This window comes from Siphateles boraxobius, unplaced genomic scaffold (assembly GCF_051911475.1).
Source record: "Siphateles boraxobius isolate OS27281-9 unplaced genomic scaffold, OSU_SipBor_1 1, whole genome shotgun sequence".
In the NCBI taxonomy this organism is placed as follows: domain Eukaryota; kingdom Metazoa; phylum Chordata; class Actinopteri; order Cypriniformes; family Leuciscidae; genus Siphateles; species Siphateles boraxobius.
Genome location: NW_027508699.1, coordinates 1,640,732 through 1,655,741, shown reverse-complemented (window position 1 = coordinate 1,655,741; position 15,010 = coordinate 1,640,732). Strand labels below are relative to the sequence as shown.

Below are 15,010 nucleotides of genomic sequence, written 5' to 3'. Positions count from 1 at the left end.
TTTTCTTGACCCAGGCGTTCTCTCTAGGTTCTTACCAACAAAGCAGAAGCAGCACACAAAAGAAACATATGCACATCTCCCTCTATCAACACAGTTGTGAGTTTCCCAACCTTCCTCCTAAAGACGTGTAGGTGAGTGACGAGGTGGCCGAATGGTTAAGGTGATGGACTGCTGATTCATTGTGCTCTTCATGCGTTTGTTCGAATCCCATCATAGGCGTTTGTTGTCTTTAGTGTTTCGAGAGAGCCAAGTGCGCATGGAAAAGCCGTTCAAAGTACGTTGCTGCCGACTTTAACGACATCATCATTAAAATAGCTGCAGAAACACACCAGCTTCGAGCAGTTGTGCAGGCGAGTGATTAAGGTGATGTACTGCTAATCCATTGTGCTCTGCACGCGTGGGTTCGAATCCCATCCACGACGTTTGATGTCTTTAGTGTTTCGAGAGAGCCAAGTTCGCATGGAAAAGCAGTTCAAATGACATTGCTGCCGACTTTAACGACATCATCCTTAAAATAGCTGCAGAAACACACCACGGCCCAGCTTCGGGCAGATGAGCAGGTGAGTGACGAGGTGGCCGAGTCGTTAAGGCGATGCACTGCTAATCCATTGTGTTCTGCACTCGTGGGTTCGAATCCCATCCTCGTCGTTTGTTGTCTTTAGTGTTCAAGAAAGCCAAGTGTGCCTGGCAAAGCTTTTTGCTTCCAACTATAACGTCATCATACTAAAGATAGATGCAGAAAAACTCTACGTGCAGGCGAGTTGCTGCGTGGTTAAGGCGATGGACTGCTAATCGTTTGTGCTCTGTGCGCATGGGTTTGAGTCCCATCTTTGGTGTTTAGTTTCACAGGGAGTCTAAAGGACAGGTCAACCGCAGGGGTGCAGCTCATGGCAAGCTTTTAATTATAGCTGTATTTCGGTTATGAGAGCCCCCTGGTTAATGGATATAATCATTTTAAATACAAAAACACGTTCAAGGAAGGTCCAAATCCTGGCTAAACCAGCCACCTTCAAGCTTATGCTTTCAACACCACAGCGAAAACAGAATGTAAAAAAAGCAAAAGTAAAATTCCCTTTTACAACAAGTCATGAAGCCTCTCAAGAGACTGTCAAAAATTGCCAGGGCTGACTGTATTTCAAGTCATCCCAGCGGGGTATTGGGTAAAGTTTTCAACCAGCAAAGATCACGTCTCGGATGAGCCTCATAGACTATGATATTGCCTCTGCGAAAGAATGCCAGACAAGGTAGCGACGTCTCCTGTGTTTTTATCTGGACATGGAACGACAGGGTGGTATCACGTTTTAAACTGCCATGTAATCAGCCTTTTGGAACGGCCGGCTGCATGGTGTGTCTATGAAACAGGTGAGTGAAATGCACATAGAGGTTTATTAATTGTTCTCTCTTAGCTCAAAGAACAAAATGTGCGGTATTTTTTATGGGATATACTTATGAGTATCCTGGTAACAAAGGGGCAGAGTTATAAGCCTCAATCTCCAAGAACATGTTTGAGTTTTGGATCGATTCGATGAGCCCCCTACCAGTTTGGGTAGGATAATGAAGATTGCAAGGACACTGCAAACATATTCTGAGAGAGGTCCAATGTAAGCTATGCTGCCATTTTCTTGACCCAGGCGTTCTCTCTAGGTTCTTACCAACAAAGCAGAAGCAGCACACAAAAGAAACATAAGCACATCTCCCTCTATCAACACAGTTGTGAGTTTCCCAACCTTCCTCCTAAAGACGTGCAGGTGAGTGACAAGGTGGCCAAATGGTTAAGGCGATGGACTGCTAATCCACTCTTTATGCCTGTGTCGAATCCCATCGTCTTCGTTTGTTGTCTTTAGTGTTTCGAGAGAGCCATGTCGCATGGAAAAGCCGTTCAAAGTACATTGCTGCCAACTTTAACGACATCACCATTAAAATAGCTGCAGAAACACACCACAGCCCAGCTTCGGGCAGTCGTGCTGGCGAGTGACGAGGTGGCCGACTGGTTAAAGCGATGGACTGCTAATCCATTGTGCTCTTTATGTGTGGGTTCGAATCCCATCCTCGTCGTTTGTTGTCTTTAGTGTTTCGAGAGAGCCAAGTGCGCATGGAAAAGCCGTTCAAAGGACATTGCTGCCGACTTTAACGACATCATCATTAAAATAGCTGCAGAAACACACCAGCTTCGGGCAGTTGTGCAGGCGAGTGACGAGGTGGCAGAGTGGTTAAGGCGATGGACTGCTAATCCATTGTGCTCTGCACGCATGGGTTCGAATCCCATCCTCGTCGTTCGCCAGACAAGGTAGCGACGTCTCCTGTGCTTTTATCTGGACATGGAACGACAGGGTGGTATCACGTTTTAAACTGCCATGTAATCAGCCTTTTGGAACGGCCGGCTGCATGGTGTGTCTATGAAACAGGTGAGTGAAATGCACATAGAGGTTTATTAATTGTTCTCTCTTAGCTCAAAGAACAAAATGTGCGGTATTTTTTATGGGATATACTTATGAGTATCCTGGTAACAAAGGGGCAGAGTTATAAGCCTTAATCTCCAAGAACATGTTTGAGTTTTGGATCGATTCGATGAGCCCCCTACCAGTTTGGGTAGGATAATGAAGAGTGCAAGGACACTGCAAACATATTCTGAGAGAGGTCCAATGTAAGCTATGCTGCCATTTTCTTGACCCAGGCGTTCTCTCTAGGTTCTTACCAACAAAGCAGAAGCAGCACACAAAAGAAACATAAGCACATCTCCCTCTATCAACACAGTTGTGAGTTTCCCAACCTTCCTCCTAAAGACGTGCAGGTGAGTGACAAGGTGGCCGAATGGTTAAGGCGATGGACTGCTAATCCACTCTTTATGCGTGTGTTCGAATCCCATCGTCTTCGTTTGTTGTCTTTAGTGTTTCGAGAGAGCCATGTCGCATGGAAAAGCCGTTCAAAGTACATTGCTGCCGACTTTAACGACATCACCATTAAAATAGCTGCAGAAACACACCACAGCCCAGCTTCGGGCAGTCGTGCTGGCGAGTGACGAGGTGGCCGACTGGTTAAAGCGATGGACTGCTAATCCATTGTGCTCTGCACGCGTGGGTTCGAATCCCATCCTTGTCGTTTGTTGTCTTTAGTGTTTCGAGAGAGCCAAGTGCGCATGGAAAAGCCGTTCAAAGGACATTGCTGCCGACTTTAACGACATCATCATTAAAATAGCTGCAGAAACACACCAGCTTCGGGCAGTTGTGCAGGCGAGTGACGAGGTGGCCGAGTGGTTAAGGCGATGGACTGCTAATCCATTGTGCTCTGCACGCGTGGGTTCGAATCCCATCCTCGTCGTTCGCCAGACGAAAGAAATCCAGACAAGGTAGCGACGTCTCCTGTGCTTTTATCTGGACATGGAACGACAGGGTGGTATCACGTTTTAAACTGCCATGTAATCAGCCTTTTGGAACGGCCGGCTGCATGGTGTGTCTATGAAACAGGTGAGTGAAATGCACATAGAGGTTTATTAATTGTTCTCTCTTAGCTCAAAGAACAAAATGTGCGGTATTTTTGATGGGAGATACTTATGGCTATCCTGGTTACAAAGGGCCAGAGTTATAACCCTCAATCTCCAAGAACATGTTTGAGTTTGGGATCGATTCGATGAGCCCCCTACCAGTTTGGGTAGGATAATGAAGAGTGCAAGGACACTGCAAACATATTCTGAGAGAGGTCCAATGTAAGCTATGCTGCCATTTTCTTGACCCAGGCGTTCTCTCTAGGTTCTTACCAACAAAGCAGAAGCAGCACACAAAAGAAACATAAGCACATCTCCCTCTATCAACACAGTTGTGAGTTTCCCAACCTTCCTCCTAAAGACGTGCAGGTGAGTGACAAGGTGGCCGAATGGTTAAGGCGATGGACTGCTAATCCACTCTTTATGCGTGTGTTCGAATCCCATCGTCTTCGTTTGTTGTCTTTAGTGTTTCGAGAGAGCCATGTCGCATGGAAAAGCCGTTCAAAGTACATTGCTGCCGACTTTAACGACATCACCATTAAAATAGCTGCAGAAACACACCACAGCCCAGCTTCGGGCAGTCGTGCTGGCGAGTGACGAGGTGGCCGACTGGTTAAAGCGATGGACTGCTAATCCATTGTGCTCTGCACGCGTGGGTTCGAATCCCATCCTCGTCGTTTGTTGTCTTTAGTGTTTCGAGAGAGCCAAGTGCGCATGGAAAAGCCGTTCAAAGGACATTGCTGCCGACTTTAACGACATCATCATTAAAATAGCTGCAGAAACACACCAGCTTCGGGCAGTTGTGCAGGCGAGTGACGAGGTGGCCGAGTGGTTAAGGCGATGGACTGCTAATCCATTGTGCTCTGCACGCGTGGGTTCGAATCCCATCCTCGTCGTTCGCCAGACGAAAGAAATCCAGACAAGGTAGCGACGTCTCCTGTGCTTTTATCTGGACATGGAACGACAGGGTGGTATCACGTTTTAAACTGCCATGTAATCAGCCTTTTGGAACGGCCGGCTGCATGGTGTGTCTATGAAACAGGTGAGTGAAATGCACATAGAGGTTTATTAATTGTTCTCTCTTAGCTCAAAGAACAAAATGTGCGGTATTTTTGATGGGAGATACTTATGGCTATCCTGGTTACAAAGGGCCAGAGTTATAACCCTCAATCTCCAAGAACATGTTTGAGTTTGGGATCGATTCGATGAGCCCCCTACCAGTTTGGGTAGGATAATGAAGAGTGCAAGGACACTGCAAACATATTCTGAGAGAGGTCCAATGTAAGCTATGCTGCCATTTTCTTGACCCAGGCGTTCTCTCTAGGTTCTTACCAACAAAGCAGAAGCAGCACACAAAAGAAACATATGCACATCTCCCTCTATCAACACAGTTGTGAGTTTCCCAACCTTCCTCCTAAAGACGTGTAGGTGAGTGACGAGGTGGCCGAATGGTTAAGGTGATGGACTGCTGATTCATTGTGCTCTTCATGCGTTTGTTCGAATCCCATCATAGGCGTTTGTTGTCTTTAGTGTTTCGAGAGAGCCAAGTGCGCATGGAAAAGCCGTTCAAAGTACGTTGCTGCCGACTTTAACGACATCATCATTAAAATAGCTGCAGAAACACACCAGCTTCGGGCAGTTGTGCAGGCGAGTGATTAAGGTGATGTACTGCTAATCCATTGTGCTCTGCACGCGTGGGTTCGAATCCCATCCACGACGTTTGATGTCTTTAGTGTTTCGAGAGAGCCAAGTTCGCATGGAAAAGCAGTTCAAATGACATTGCTGCCGACTTTAACGACATCATCCTTAAAATAGCTGCAGAAACACACCACGGCCCAGCTTCGGGCAGATGAGCAGGTGAGTGACGAGGTGGCCGAGTCGTTAAGGCGATGCACTGCTAATCCATTGTGTTCTGCACTCGTGGGTTCGAATCCCATCCTCGTCGTTTGTTGTCTTTAGTGTTCAAGAAAGCCAAGTGTGCCTGGCAAAGCTTTTTGCTTCCAACTATAACGTCATCATACTAAAGATAGATGCAGAAAAACTCTACGTGCAGGCGAGTTGCTGCGTGGTTAAGGCGATGGACTGCTAATCCTTTGTGCTCTGTGCGCATGGGTTTGAGTCCCATCTTTGGTGTTTAGTTTCACAGGGAGTCTAAAGGACAGGTCAACCGCAGGGGTGCAGCTCATGGCAAGCTTTTAATTATAACTGTATTTCGGTTATGAGAGCCCCCTGGTTAATGGATATAATCATTTTAAATACAAAAACACGTTCAAGGGAGGTCCAAATCCTGGCTAAACCAGCCACCTTCAAGCTTATGCTTTCAACACCACAGCGAAAACAGAATGTAAAAAAAGCAAAAGTAAAATTCCCCTTTACAACAAGTCATGAAGCCTCTCAAGAGACTGTCAAAAATTGCCAGGGCTGACTGTATTTCAAGTCATCCCAGCGGGGTATTGGGTAAAGTTTTCAACCAGCAAAGATCACGTCTCGGATGAGCCTCATAGACTATGATATTGCCTCTGCGAAAGAATGCCAGACAAGGTAGCGACGTCTCCTGTGCTTTTATCTGGACATGGAACGACAGGGTGGTATCACGTTTTAAACTGCCATGTAATCAGCCTTTTGGAACGGCCGGCTGCATGGTGTGTCTATGAAACAGGTGAGTGAAATGCACATAGAGGTTTATTAATTGTTCTCTCTTAGCTCAAAGAACAAAATGTGCGGTATTTTTTATGGGATATACTTATGAGTATCCTGGTAACAAAGGGGCAGAGTTATAAGCCTCAATCTCCAAGAACATGTTTGAGTTTTGGATCGATTCGATGAGCCCCCTACCAGGATAATGAAGAGTGCAAGGACACTGCAAACATATTCTGAGAGAGGTCCAATGTAAGCTATGCTGCCATTTTCTTGACCCAGGCGTTCTCTCTAGGTTCTTACCAACAAAGCAGAAGCAGCACACAAAAGAAACATATGCACATCTCCCTCTATCAACACAGTTGTGAGTTTCCCAACCTTCCTCCTAAAGACGTGTAGGTGAGTGACGAGGTGGCCGAATGGTTAAGGTGATGGACTGCTGATTCATTGTGCTCTTCATGCGTTTGTTCGAATCCCATCATAGGCGTTTGTTGTCTTTAGTGTTTCGAGAGAGCCAAGTGCGCATGGAAAAGCCGTTCAAAGTACGTTGCTGCCGACTTTAACGACATCATCATTAAAATAGCTGCAGAAACACACCAGCTTCGGGCAGTTGTGCAGGCGAGTGATTAAGGTGATGTACTGCTAATCCATTGTGCTCTGCACGCGTGGGTTCGAATCCCATCCACGACGTTTGATGTCTTTAGTGTTTCGAGAGAGCCAAGTTCGCATGGAAAAGCAGTTCAAATGACATTGCTGCCGACTTTAACGACATCATCCTTAAAATAGCTGCAGAAACACACCACGGCCCAGCTTCGGGCAGATGAGCAGGTGAGTGACGAGGTGGCCGAGTCGTTAAGGCGATGCACTGCTAATCCATTGTGTTCTGCACTCGTGGGTTCGAATCCCATCCTCGTCGTTTGTTGTCTTTAGTGTTCAAGAAAGCCAAGTGTGCCTGGCAAAGCTTTTTGCTTCCAACTATAACGTCATCATACTAAAGATAGATGCAGAAAAACTCTACGTGCAGGCGAGTTGTTGCGTGGTTAAGGCGATGGACTGCTAATCCTTTGTGCTCTGTGCGCATGGGTTTGAGTCCCATCTTTGGTGTTTAGTTTCACAGGGAGTCTAAAGGACAGGTCAACCGCAGGGGTGCAGCTCATGGCAAGCTTTTAATTATAACTGTATTTCGGTTATGAGAGCCCCCTGGTTAATGGATATAATCATTTTAAATACAAAAACACGTTCAAGGGAGGTCCAAATCCTGGCTAAACCAGCCACCTTCAAGCTTATGCTTTCAACACCACAGCGAAAACAGAATGTAAAAAAAGCAAAAGTAAAATTCCCCTTTACAACAAGTCATGAAGCCTCTCAAGAGACTGTCAAAAATTGCCAGGGCTGACTGTATTTCAAGTCATCCCAGCGGGGTATTGGGTAAAGTTTTCAACCAGCAAAGATCACGTCTCGGATGAGCCTCATAGACTATGATATTGCCTCTGCGAAAGAATGCCAGACAAGGTAGCGACGTCTCCTGTGCTTTTATCTGGACATGGAACGACAGGGTGGTATCACGTTTTAAACTGCCATGTAATCAGCCTTTTGGAACGGCCGGCTGCATGGTGTGTCTATGAAACAGGTGAGTGAAATGCACATAGAGGTTTATTAATTGTTCTCTCTTAGCTCAAAGAACAAAATGTGCGGTATTTTTTATGGGATATACTTATGAGTATCCTGGTAACAAAGGGGCAGAGTTATAAGCCTCAATCTCCAAGAACATGTTTGAGTTTTGGATCGATTCGATGAGCCCCCTACCAGTTTGGGTAGGATAATGAAGAGTGCAAGGACACTGCAAACATATTCTGAGAGAGGTCCAATGTAAGCTATGCTGCCATTTTCTTGACCCAGGCGTTCTCTCTAGGTTCTTACCAACAAAGCAGAAGCAGCACACAAAAGAAACATAAGCACATCTCCCTCTATCAACACAGTTGTGAGTTTCCCAACCTTCCTCCTAAAGACGTGCAGGTGAGTGACAAGGTGGCCGAATGGTTAAGGCGATGGACTGCTAATCCACTCTTTATGCGTGTGTTCGAATCCCATCGTCTTCGTTTGTTGTCTTTAGTGTTTCGAGAGAGCCATGTCGCATGGAAAAGCCGTTCAAAGTACATTGCTGCCGACTTTAACGACATCACCATTAAAATAGCTGCAGAAACACACCACAGCCCAGCTTCGGGCAGTCGTGCTGGCGAGTGACGAGGTGGCCGACTGGTTAAAGCGATGGACTGCTAATCCATTGTGCTCTGCACGCGTGGGTTCGAATCCCATCCTCGTCGTTTGTTGTCTTTAGTGTTTCGAGAGAGCCAAGTGCGCATGGAAAATCCGTTCAAAGGACATTGCTGCCGACTTTAACGACATCATCATTAAAATAGCTGCAGAAACACACCAGCTTCGGGCAGTTGTGCAGGCGAGTGACGAGGTGGCCGAGTGGTTTAGGCGATGGACTGCTAATCCATTGTGCTCTGCACGCGTGGGTTCGAATCCCATCCTCGTCGTTCGCCAGACGAAAGAAATCCAGACAAGGTAGCGACGTCTCCTGTGCTTTTATCTGGACATGGAACGACAGGGTGGTATCACGTTTTAAACTGCCATGTAATCAGCCTTTTGGAACGGCCGGCTGCATGGTGTGTCTATGAAACAGGTGAGTGAAATGCACATAGAGGTTTATTAATTGTTCTCTCTTAGCTCAAAGAACAAAATGTGCGGTATTTTTGATGGGAGATACTTATGGCTATCCTGGTTACAAAGGGCCAGAGTTATAACCCTCAATCTCCAAGAACATGTTTGAGTTTGGGATCGATTCGATGAGCCCCCTACCAGTTTGGGTAGGATAATGAAGAGTGCAAGGACACTGCAAACATATTCTGAGAGAGGTCCAATGTAAGCTATGCTGCCATTTTCTTGACCCAGGCGTTCTCTCTAGGTTCTTACCAACAAAGCAGAAGCAGCACACAAAAGAAACATATGCACATCTCCCTCTATCAACACAGTTGTGAGTTTCCCAACCTTCCTCCTAAAGACGTGTAGGTGAGTGACGAGGTGGCCGAATGGTTAAGGTGATGGACTGCTGATTCATTGTGCTCTTCATGCGTTTGTTCGAATCCCATCATAGGCGTTTGTTGTCTTTAGTGTTTCGAGAGAGCCAAGTGCGCATGGAAAAGCCGTTCAAAGTACGTTGCTGCCGACTTTAACGACATCATCATTAAAATAGCTGCAGAAACACACCAGCTTCGGGCAGTTGTGCAGGCGAGTGATTAAGGTGATGTACTGCTAATCCATTGTGCTCTGCACGCGTGGGTTCGAATCCCATCCACGACGTTTGATGTCTTTAGTGTTTCGAGAGAGCCAAGTTCGCATGGAAAAGCAGTTCAAATGACATTGCTGCCGACTTTAACGACATCATCCTTAAAATAGCTGCAGAAACACACCACGGCCCAGCTTCGGGCAGATGAGCAGGTGAGTGACGAGGTGGCCGAGTCGTTAAGGCGATGCACTGCTAATCCATTGTGTTCTGCACTCGTGGGTTCGAATCCCATCCTCGTCGTTTGTTGTCTTTAGTGTTCAAGAAAGCCAAGTGTGCCTGGCAAAGCTTTTTGCTTCCAACTATAACGTCATCATACTAAAGATAGATGCAGAAAAACTCTACGTGCAGGCGAGTTGCTGCGTGGTTAAGGCGATGGACTGCTAATCCTTTGTGCTCTGTGCGCATGGGTTTGAGTCCCATCTTTGGTGTTTAGTTTCACAGGGAGTCTAAAGGACAGGTCAACCGCAGGGGTGCAGCTCATGGCAAGCTTTTAATTATAACTGTATTTCGGTTATGAGAGCCCCCTGGTTAATGGATATAATCATTTTAAATACAAAAACACGTTCAAGGGAGGTCCAAATCCTGGCTAAACCAGCCACCTTCAAGCTTATGCTTTCAACACCACAGCGAAAACAGAATGTAAAAAAAGCAAAAGTAAAATTCCCCTTTACAACAAGTCATGAAGCCTCTCAAGAGACTGTCAAAAATTGCCAGGGCTGACTGTATTTCAAGTCATCCCAGCGGGGTATTGGGTAAAGTTTTCAACCAGCAAAGATCACGTCTCGGATGAGCCTCATAGACTATGATATTGCCTCTGCGAAAGAATGCCAGACAAGGTAGCGACGTCTCCTGTGCTTTTATCTGGACATGGAACGACAGGGTGGTATCACGTTTTAAACTGCCATGTAATCAGCCTTTTGGAACGGCCGGCTGCATGGTGTGTCTATGAAACAGGTGAGTGAAATGCACATAGAGGTTTATTAATTGTTCTCTCTTAGCTCAAAGAACAAAATGTGCGGTATTTTTTATGGGATATACTTATGAGTATCCTGGTAACAAAGGGGCAGAGTTATAAGCCTCAATCTCCAAGAACATGTTTGAGTTTTGGATCGATTCGATGAGCCCCCTACCAGTTTGGGTAGGATAATGAAGAGTGCAAGGACACTGCAAACATATTCTGAGAGAGGTCCAATGTAAGCTATGCTGCCATTTTCTTGACCCAGGCGTTCTCTCTAGGTTCTTACCAACAAAGCAGAAGCAGCACACAAAAGAAACATAAGCACATCTCCCTCTATCAACACAGTTGTGAGTTTCCCAACCTTCCTCCTAAAGACGTGCAGGTGAGTGACAAGGTGGCCGAATGGTTAAGGCGATGGACTGCTAATCCACTCTTTATGCGTGTGTTCGAATCCCATCGTCTTCGTTTGTTGTCTTTAGTGTTTCGAGAGAGCCATGTCGCATGGAAAAGCCGTTCAAAGTACATTGCTGCCGACTTTAACAACATCACCATTAAAATAGCTGCAGAAACACACCACAGCCCAGCTTCGGGCAGTCGTGCTGGCGAGTGACGAGGTGGCCGACTGGTTAAAGCGATGGACTGCTAATCCATTATGCTCTGCACGCGTGGGTTCGAATCCCATCCTCGTCGTTCGCCAGACAAGGTAGCGACGTCTCCTGTGCTTTTATCTGGACATGGAACGACAGGGTGGTATCACGTTTTAAACTGCCATGTAATCAGCCTTTTGGAACGGCCGGCTGCATGGTGTGTCTATGAAACAGGTGAGTGAAATGCACATAGAGGTTTATTAATTGTTCTCTCTTAGCTCAAAGAACAAAATGTGCGGTATTTTTTATGGGATATACTTATGAGTATCCTGGTAACAAAGGGGCAGAGTTATAAGCCTCAATCTCCAAGAACATGTTTGAGTTTTGGATCGATTCGATGAGCCCCCTACCAGTTTGGGTAGGATAATGAAGAGTGCAAGGACACTGCAAACATATTCTGAGAGAGGTCCAATGTAAGCTATGCTGCCATTTTCTTGACCCAGGCGTTCTCTCTAGGTTCTTACCAACAAAGCAGAAGCAGCACACAAAAGAAACATAAGCACATCTCCCTCTATCAACACAGTTGTGAGTTTCCCAACCTTCCTCCTAAAGACGTGCAGGTGAGTGACAAGGTGGCCGAATGGTTAAGGCGATGGACTGCTAATCCACTCTTTATGCGTGTGTTCGAATCCCATCGTCTTCGTTTGTTGTCTTTAGTGTTTCGAGAGAGCCATGTCGCATGGAAAAGCCGTTCAAAGTACATTGCTGCCGACTTTAACGACATCACCATTAAAATAGCTGCAGAAACACACCACAGCCCAGCTTCGGGCAGTCGTGCTGGCGAGTGACGAGGTGGCCGACTGGTTAAAGCGATGGACTGCTAATCCATTGTGCTCTGCACGCGTGGGTTCGAATCCCATCCTCGTCGTTCGCCAGACAAGGTAGCGACGTCTCCTGTGCTTTTATCTGGACATGGAACGACAGGGTGGTATCACGTTTTAAACTGCCATGTAATCAGCCTTTTGGAACGGCCGGCTGCATGGTGTGTCTATGAAACAGGTGAGTGAAATGCACATAGAGGTTTATTAATTGTTCTCTCTTAGCTCAAAGAACAAAATGTGCGGTATTTTTTATGGGATATACTTATGAGTATCCTGGTAACAAAGGGGCAGAGTTATAAGCCTCAATCTCCAAGAACATGTTTGAGTTTTGGATCGATTCGATGAGCCCCCTACCAGTTTGGGTAGGATAATGAAGAGTGCAAGGACACTGCAAACATATTCTGAGAGAGGTCCAATGTAAGCTATGCTGCCATTTTCTTGACCCAGGCGTTCTCTCTAGGTTCTTACCAACAAAGCAGAAGCAGCACACAAAAGAAACATAAGCACATCTCCCTCTATCAACACAGTTGTGAGTTTCCCAACCTTCCTCCTAAAGACGTGCAGGTGAGTGACAAGGTGGCCGAATGGTTAAGGCGATGGACTGCTAATCCACTCTTTATGCGTGTGTTCGAATCCCATCGTCTTCGTTTGTTGTCTTTAGTGTTTCGAGAGAGCCATGTCGCATGGAAAAGCCGTTCAAAGTACATTGCTGCCGACTTTAACGACATCACCATTAAAATAGCTGCAGAAACACACCACAGCCCAGCTTCGGGCAGTCGTGCTGGCGAGTGACGAGGTGGCCGACTGGTTAAAGCGATGGACTGCTAATCCATTGTGCTCTGCACGCGTGGGTTCGAATCCCATCCTCGTCGTTTGTTGTCTTTAGTGTTTCGAGAGAGCCAAGTGCGCATGGAAAAGCCGTTCAAAGGACATTGCTGCCGACTTTAACGACATCATCATTAAAATAGCTGCAGAAACACACCAGCTTCAGGCAGTTGTGCAGGCGAGTGACGAGGTGGCCGAGTGGTTAAGGCGATGGACTGCTAATCCATTGTGCTCTGCACGCGTGGGTTCGAATCCCATCCTCGTCGTTCGCCAGACGAAAGAAATCCAGACAAGGTAGCGACGTCTCCTGTGCTTTTATCTGGACATGGAACGACAGGGTGGTATCACGTTTTAAACTGCCATGTAATCAGCCTTTTGGAACGGCCGGCTGCATGGTGTGTCTATGAAACAGGTGAGTGAAATGCACATAGAGGTTTATTAATTGTTCTCTCTTAGCTCAAAGAACAAAATGTGCGGTATTTTTGATGGGAGATACTTATGGCTATCCTGGTTACAAAGGGCCAGAGTTATAACCCTCAATCTCCAAGAACATGTTTGAGTTTGGGATCGATTCGATGAGCCCCCTACCAGTTTGGGTAGGATAATGAAGAGTGCAAGGACACTGCAAACATATTCTGAGAGAGGTCCAATGTAAGCTATGCTGCCATTTTCTTGACCCAGGCGTTCTCTCTAGGTTCTTACCAACAAAGCAGAAGCAGCACACAAAAGAAACATATGCACATCTCCCTCTATCAACACAGTTGTGAGTTTCCCAACCTTCCTCCTAAAGACGTGTAGGTGAGTGACGAGGTGGCCGAATGGTTAAGGTGATGGACTGCTGATTCATTGTGCTCTTCATGCGTTTGTTCGAATCCCATCATAGGCGTTTGTTGTCTTTAGTGTTTCGAGAGAGCCAAGTGCGCATGGAAAAGCCGTTCAAAGTACGTTGCTGCCGACTTTAACGACATCATCATTAAAATAGCTGCAGAAACACACCAGCTTCGGGCAGTTGTGCAGGCGAGTGATTAAGGTGATGTACTGCTAATCCATTGTGCTCTGCACGCGTGGGTTCGAATCCCATCCACGACGTTTGATGTCTTTAGTGTTTCGAGAGAGCCAAGTTCGCATGGAAAAGCAGTTCAAATGACATTGCTGCCGACTTTAACGACATCATCCTTAAAATAGCTGCAGAAACACACCACGGCCCAGCTTCGGGCAGATGAGCAGGTGAGTGACGAGGTGGCCGAGTCGTTAAGGCGATGCACTGCTAATCCATTGTGTTCTGCACTCGTGGGTTCGAATCCCATCCTCGTCGTTTGTTGTCTTTAGTGTCAAAGAAAGCCAAGTGTGCCTGGCAAAGCTTTTTGCTTCCAACTATAACGTCATCATACTAAAGATAGATGCAGAAAAACTCTACGTGCAGGCGAGTTGCTGCGTGGTTAAGGCGATGGACTGCTAATCCTTTGTGCTCTGTGCGCATGGGTTTGAGTCCCATCTTTGGTGTTTAGTTTCACAGGGAGTCTAAAGGACAGGTCAACCGCAGGGGTGCAGCTCATGGCAAGCTTTTAATTATAGCTGTATTTCGGTTATGAGAGCCCCCTGGTTAATGGATATAATCATTTTAAATACAAAAACACGTTCAAGGGAGGTCCAAATCCTGGCTAAACCAGCCACCTTCAAGCTTATGCTTTCAACACCACAGCGAAAACAGAATGTAAAAAAAGCAAAAGTAAAATTCCCTTTTACAACAAGTCATGAAGCCTCTCAAGAGACTGTCAAAAATTGCCAGGGCTGACTGTATTTCAAGTCATCCCAGCGGGGTATTGGGTAAAGTTTTCAACCAGCAAAGATCACGTCTCGGATGAGCCTCATAGACTATGATATTGCCTCTGCGAAAGAATGCCAGACAAGGTAGCGACGTCTCCTGTGTTTTTATCTGGACATGGAACGACAGGGTGGTATCACGTTTTAAACTGCCATGTAATCAGCCTTTTGGAACGGCCGGCTGCATGGTGTGTCTATGAAACAGGTGAGTGAAATGCACATAGAGGTTTATTAATTGTTCTCTCTTAGCTCAAAGAACAAAATGTGCGGTATTTTTTATGGGATATACTTATGAGTATCCTGGTAACAAAGGGCCAGAGTTATAACCCTCAATCTCCAAGAACATGTTTGAGTTTGGGATCGATTCGATGAGCCCCCTACCAGTTTGGGTAGGATAATGAAGAGTGCAAGGACACTGCAAACATATTCTGAGAGAGGTCCAATGTAAGCTATGCTGCCATTTTC

The 15,010-nt window shown here is 46.2% G+C and overlaps 10 non-coding genes across 10 annotated transcripts; 5 read left to right on the top strand and 5 right to left on the bottom strand.

Annotated features, from left to right (window-relative positions):
- Positions 1–1,093: 1,093 nt before the first annotated feature.
- LOC143741540 (U4 spliceosomal RNA) lies at positions 1,094–1,234 on the bottom strand. The gene has a single exon (XR_013205123.1). It is a non-coding gene; the product is annotated as a U4 spliceosomal RNA (small nuclear RNA).
- A 958-nt stretch (positions 1,235–2,192) lies between these two features.
- On the top strand, positions 2,193–2,274 carry trnas-gcu (transfer RNA serine (anticodon GCU)). The gene has a single exon. It is a non-coding gene; the product is annotated as a tRNA-Ser (tRNA).
- Positions 2,275–3,236: 962 nt separating this feature from the next.
- trnas-gcu (transfer RNA serine (anticodon GCU)) lies at positions 3,237–3,318 on the top strand. Its single transcript has one exon. It is a non-coding gene; the product is annotated as a tRNA-Ser (tRNA).
- A 977-nt stretch (positions 3,319–4,295) lies between these two features.
- Positions 4,296–4,377, top strand: trnas-gcu (transfer RNA serine (anticodon GCU)). The gene has a single exon. It is a non-coding gene; the product is annotated as a tRNA-Ser (tRNA).
- A 1,494-nt stretch (positions 4,378–5,871) lies between these two features.
- LOC143741534 (U4 spliceosomal RNA) lies at positions 5,872–6,012 on the bottom strand. The gene has a single exon (XR_013205116.1). It is a non-coding gene; the product is annotated as a U4 spliceosomal RNA (small nuclear RNA).
- A 1,467-nt stretch (positions 6,013–7,479) lies between these two features.
- Positions 7,480–7,620, bottom strand: LOC143741525 (U4 spliceosomal RNA). The gene has a single exon (XR_013205109.1). It is a non-coding gene; the product is annotated as a U4 spliceosomal RNA (small nuclear RNA).
- Positions 7,621–8,579: 959 nt separating this feature from the next.
- On the top strand, positions 8,580–8,661 carry trnas-gcu (transfer RNA serine (anticodon GCU)). Its single transcript has one exon. It is a non-coding gene; the product is annotated as a tRNA-Ser (tRNA).
- A 1,494-nt stretch (positions 8,662–10,155) lies between these two features.
- Positions 10,156–10,296, bottom strand: LOC143741516 (U4 spliceosomal RNA). The gene has a single exon (XR_013205103.1). It is a non-coding gene; the product is annotated as a U4 spliceosomal RNA (small nuclear RNA).
- Positions 10,297–12,905: 2,609 nt separating this feature from the next.
- trnas-gcu (transfer RNA serine (anticodon GCU)) lies at positions 12,906–12,987 on the top strand. The gene has a single exon. It is a non-coding gene; the product is annotated as a tRNA-Ser (tRNA).
- Positions 12,988–14,481: 1,494 nt separating this feature from the next.
- LOC143741508 (U4 spliceosomal RNA) lies at positions 14,482–14,622 on the bottom strand. The gene has a single exon (XR_013205095.1). It is a non-coding gene; the product is annotated as a U4 spliceosomal RNA (small nuclear RNA).
- Between the last annotated feature and the right edge of the window lie 388 nt (positions 14,623–15,010).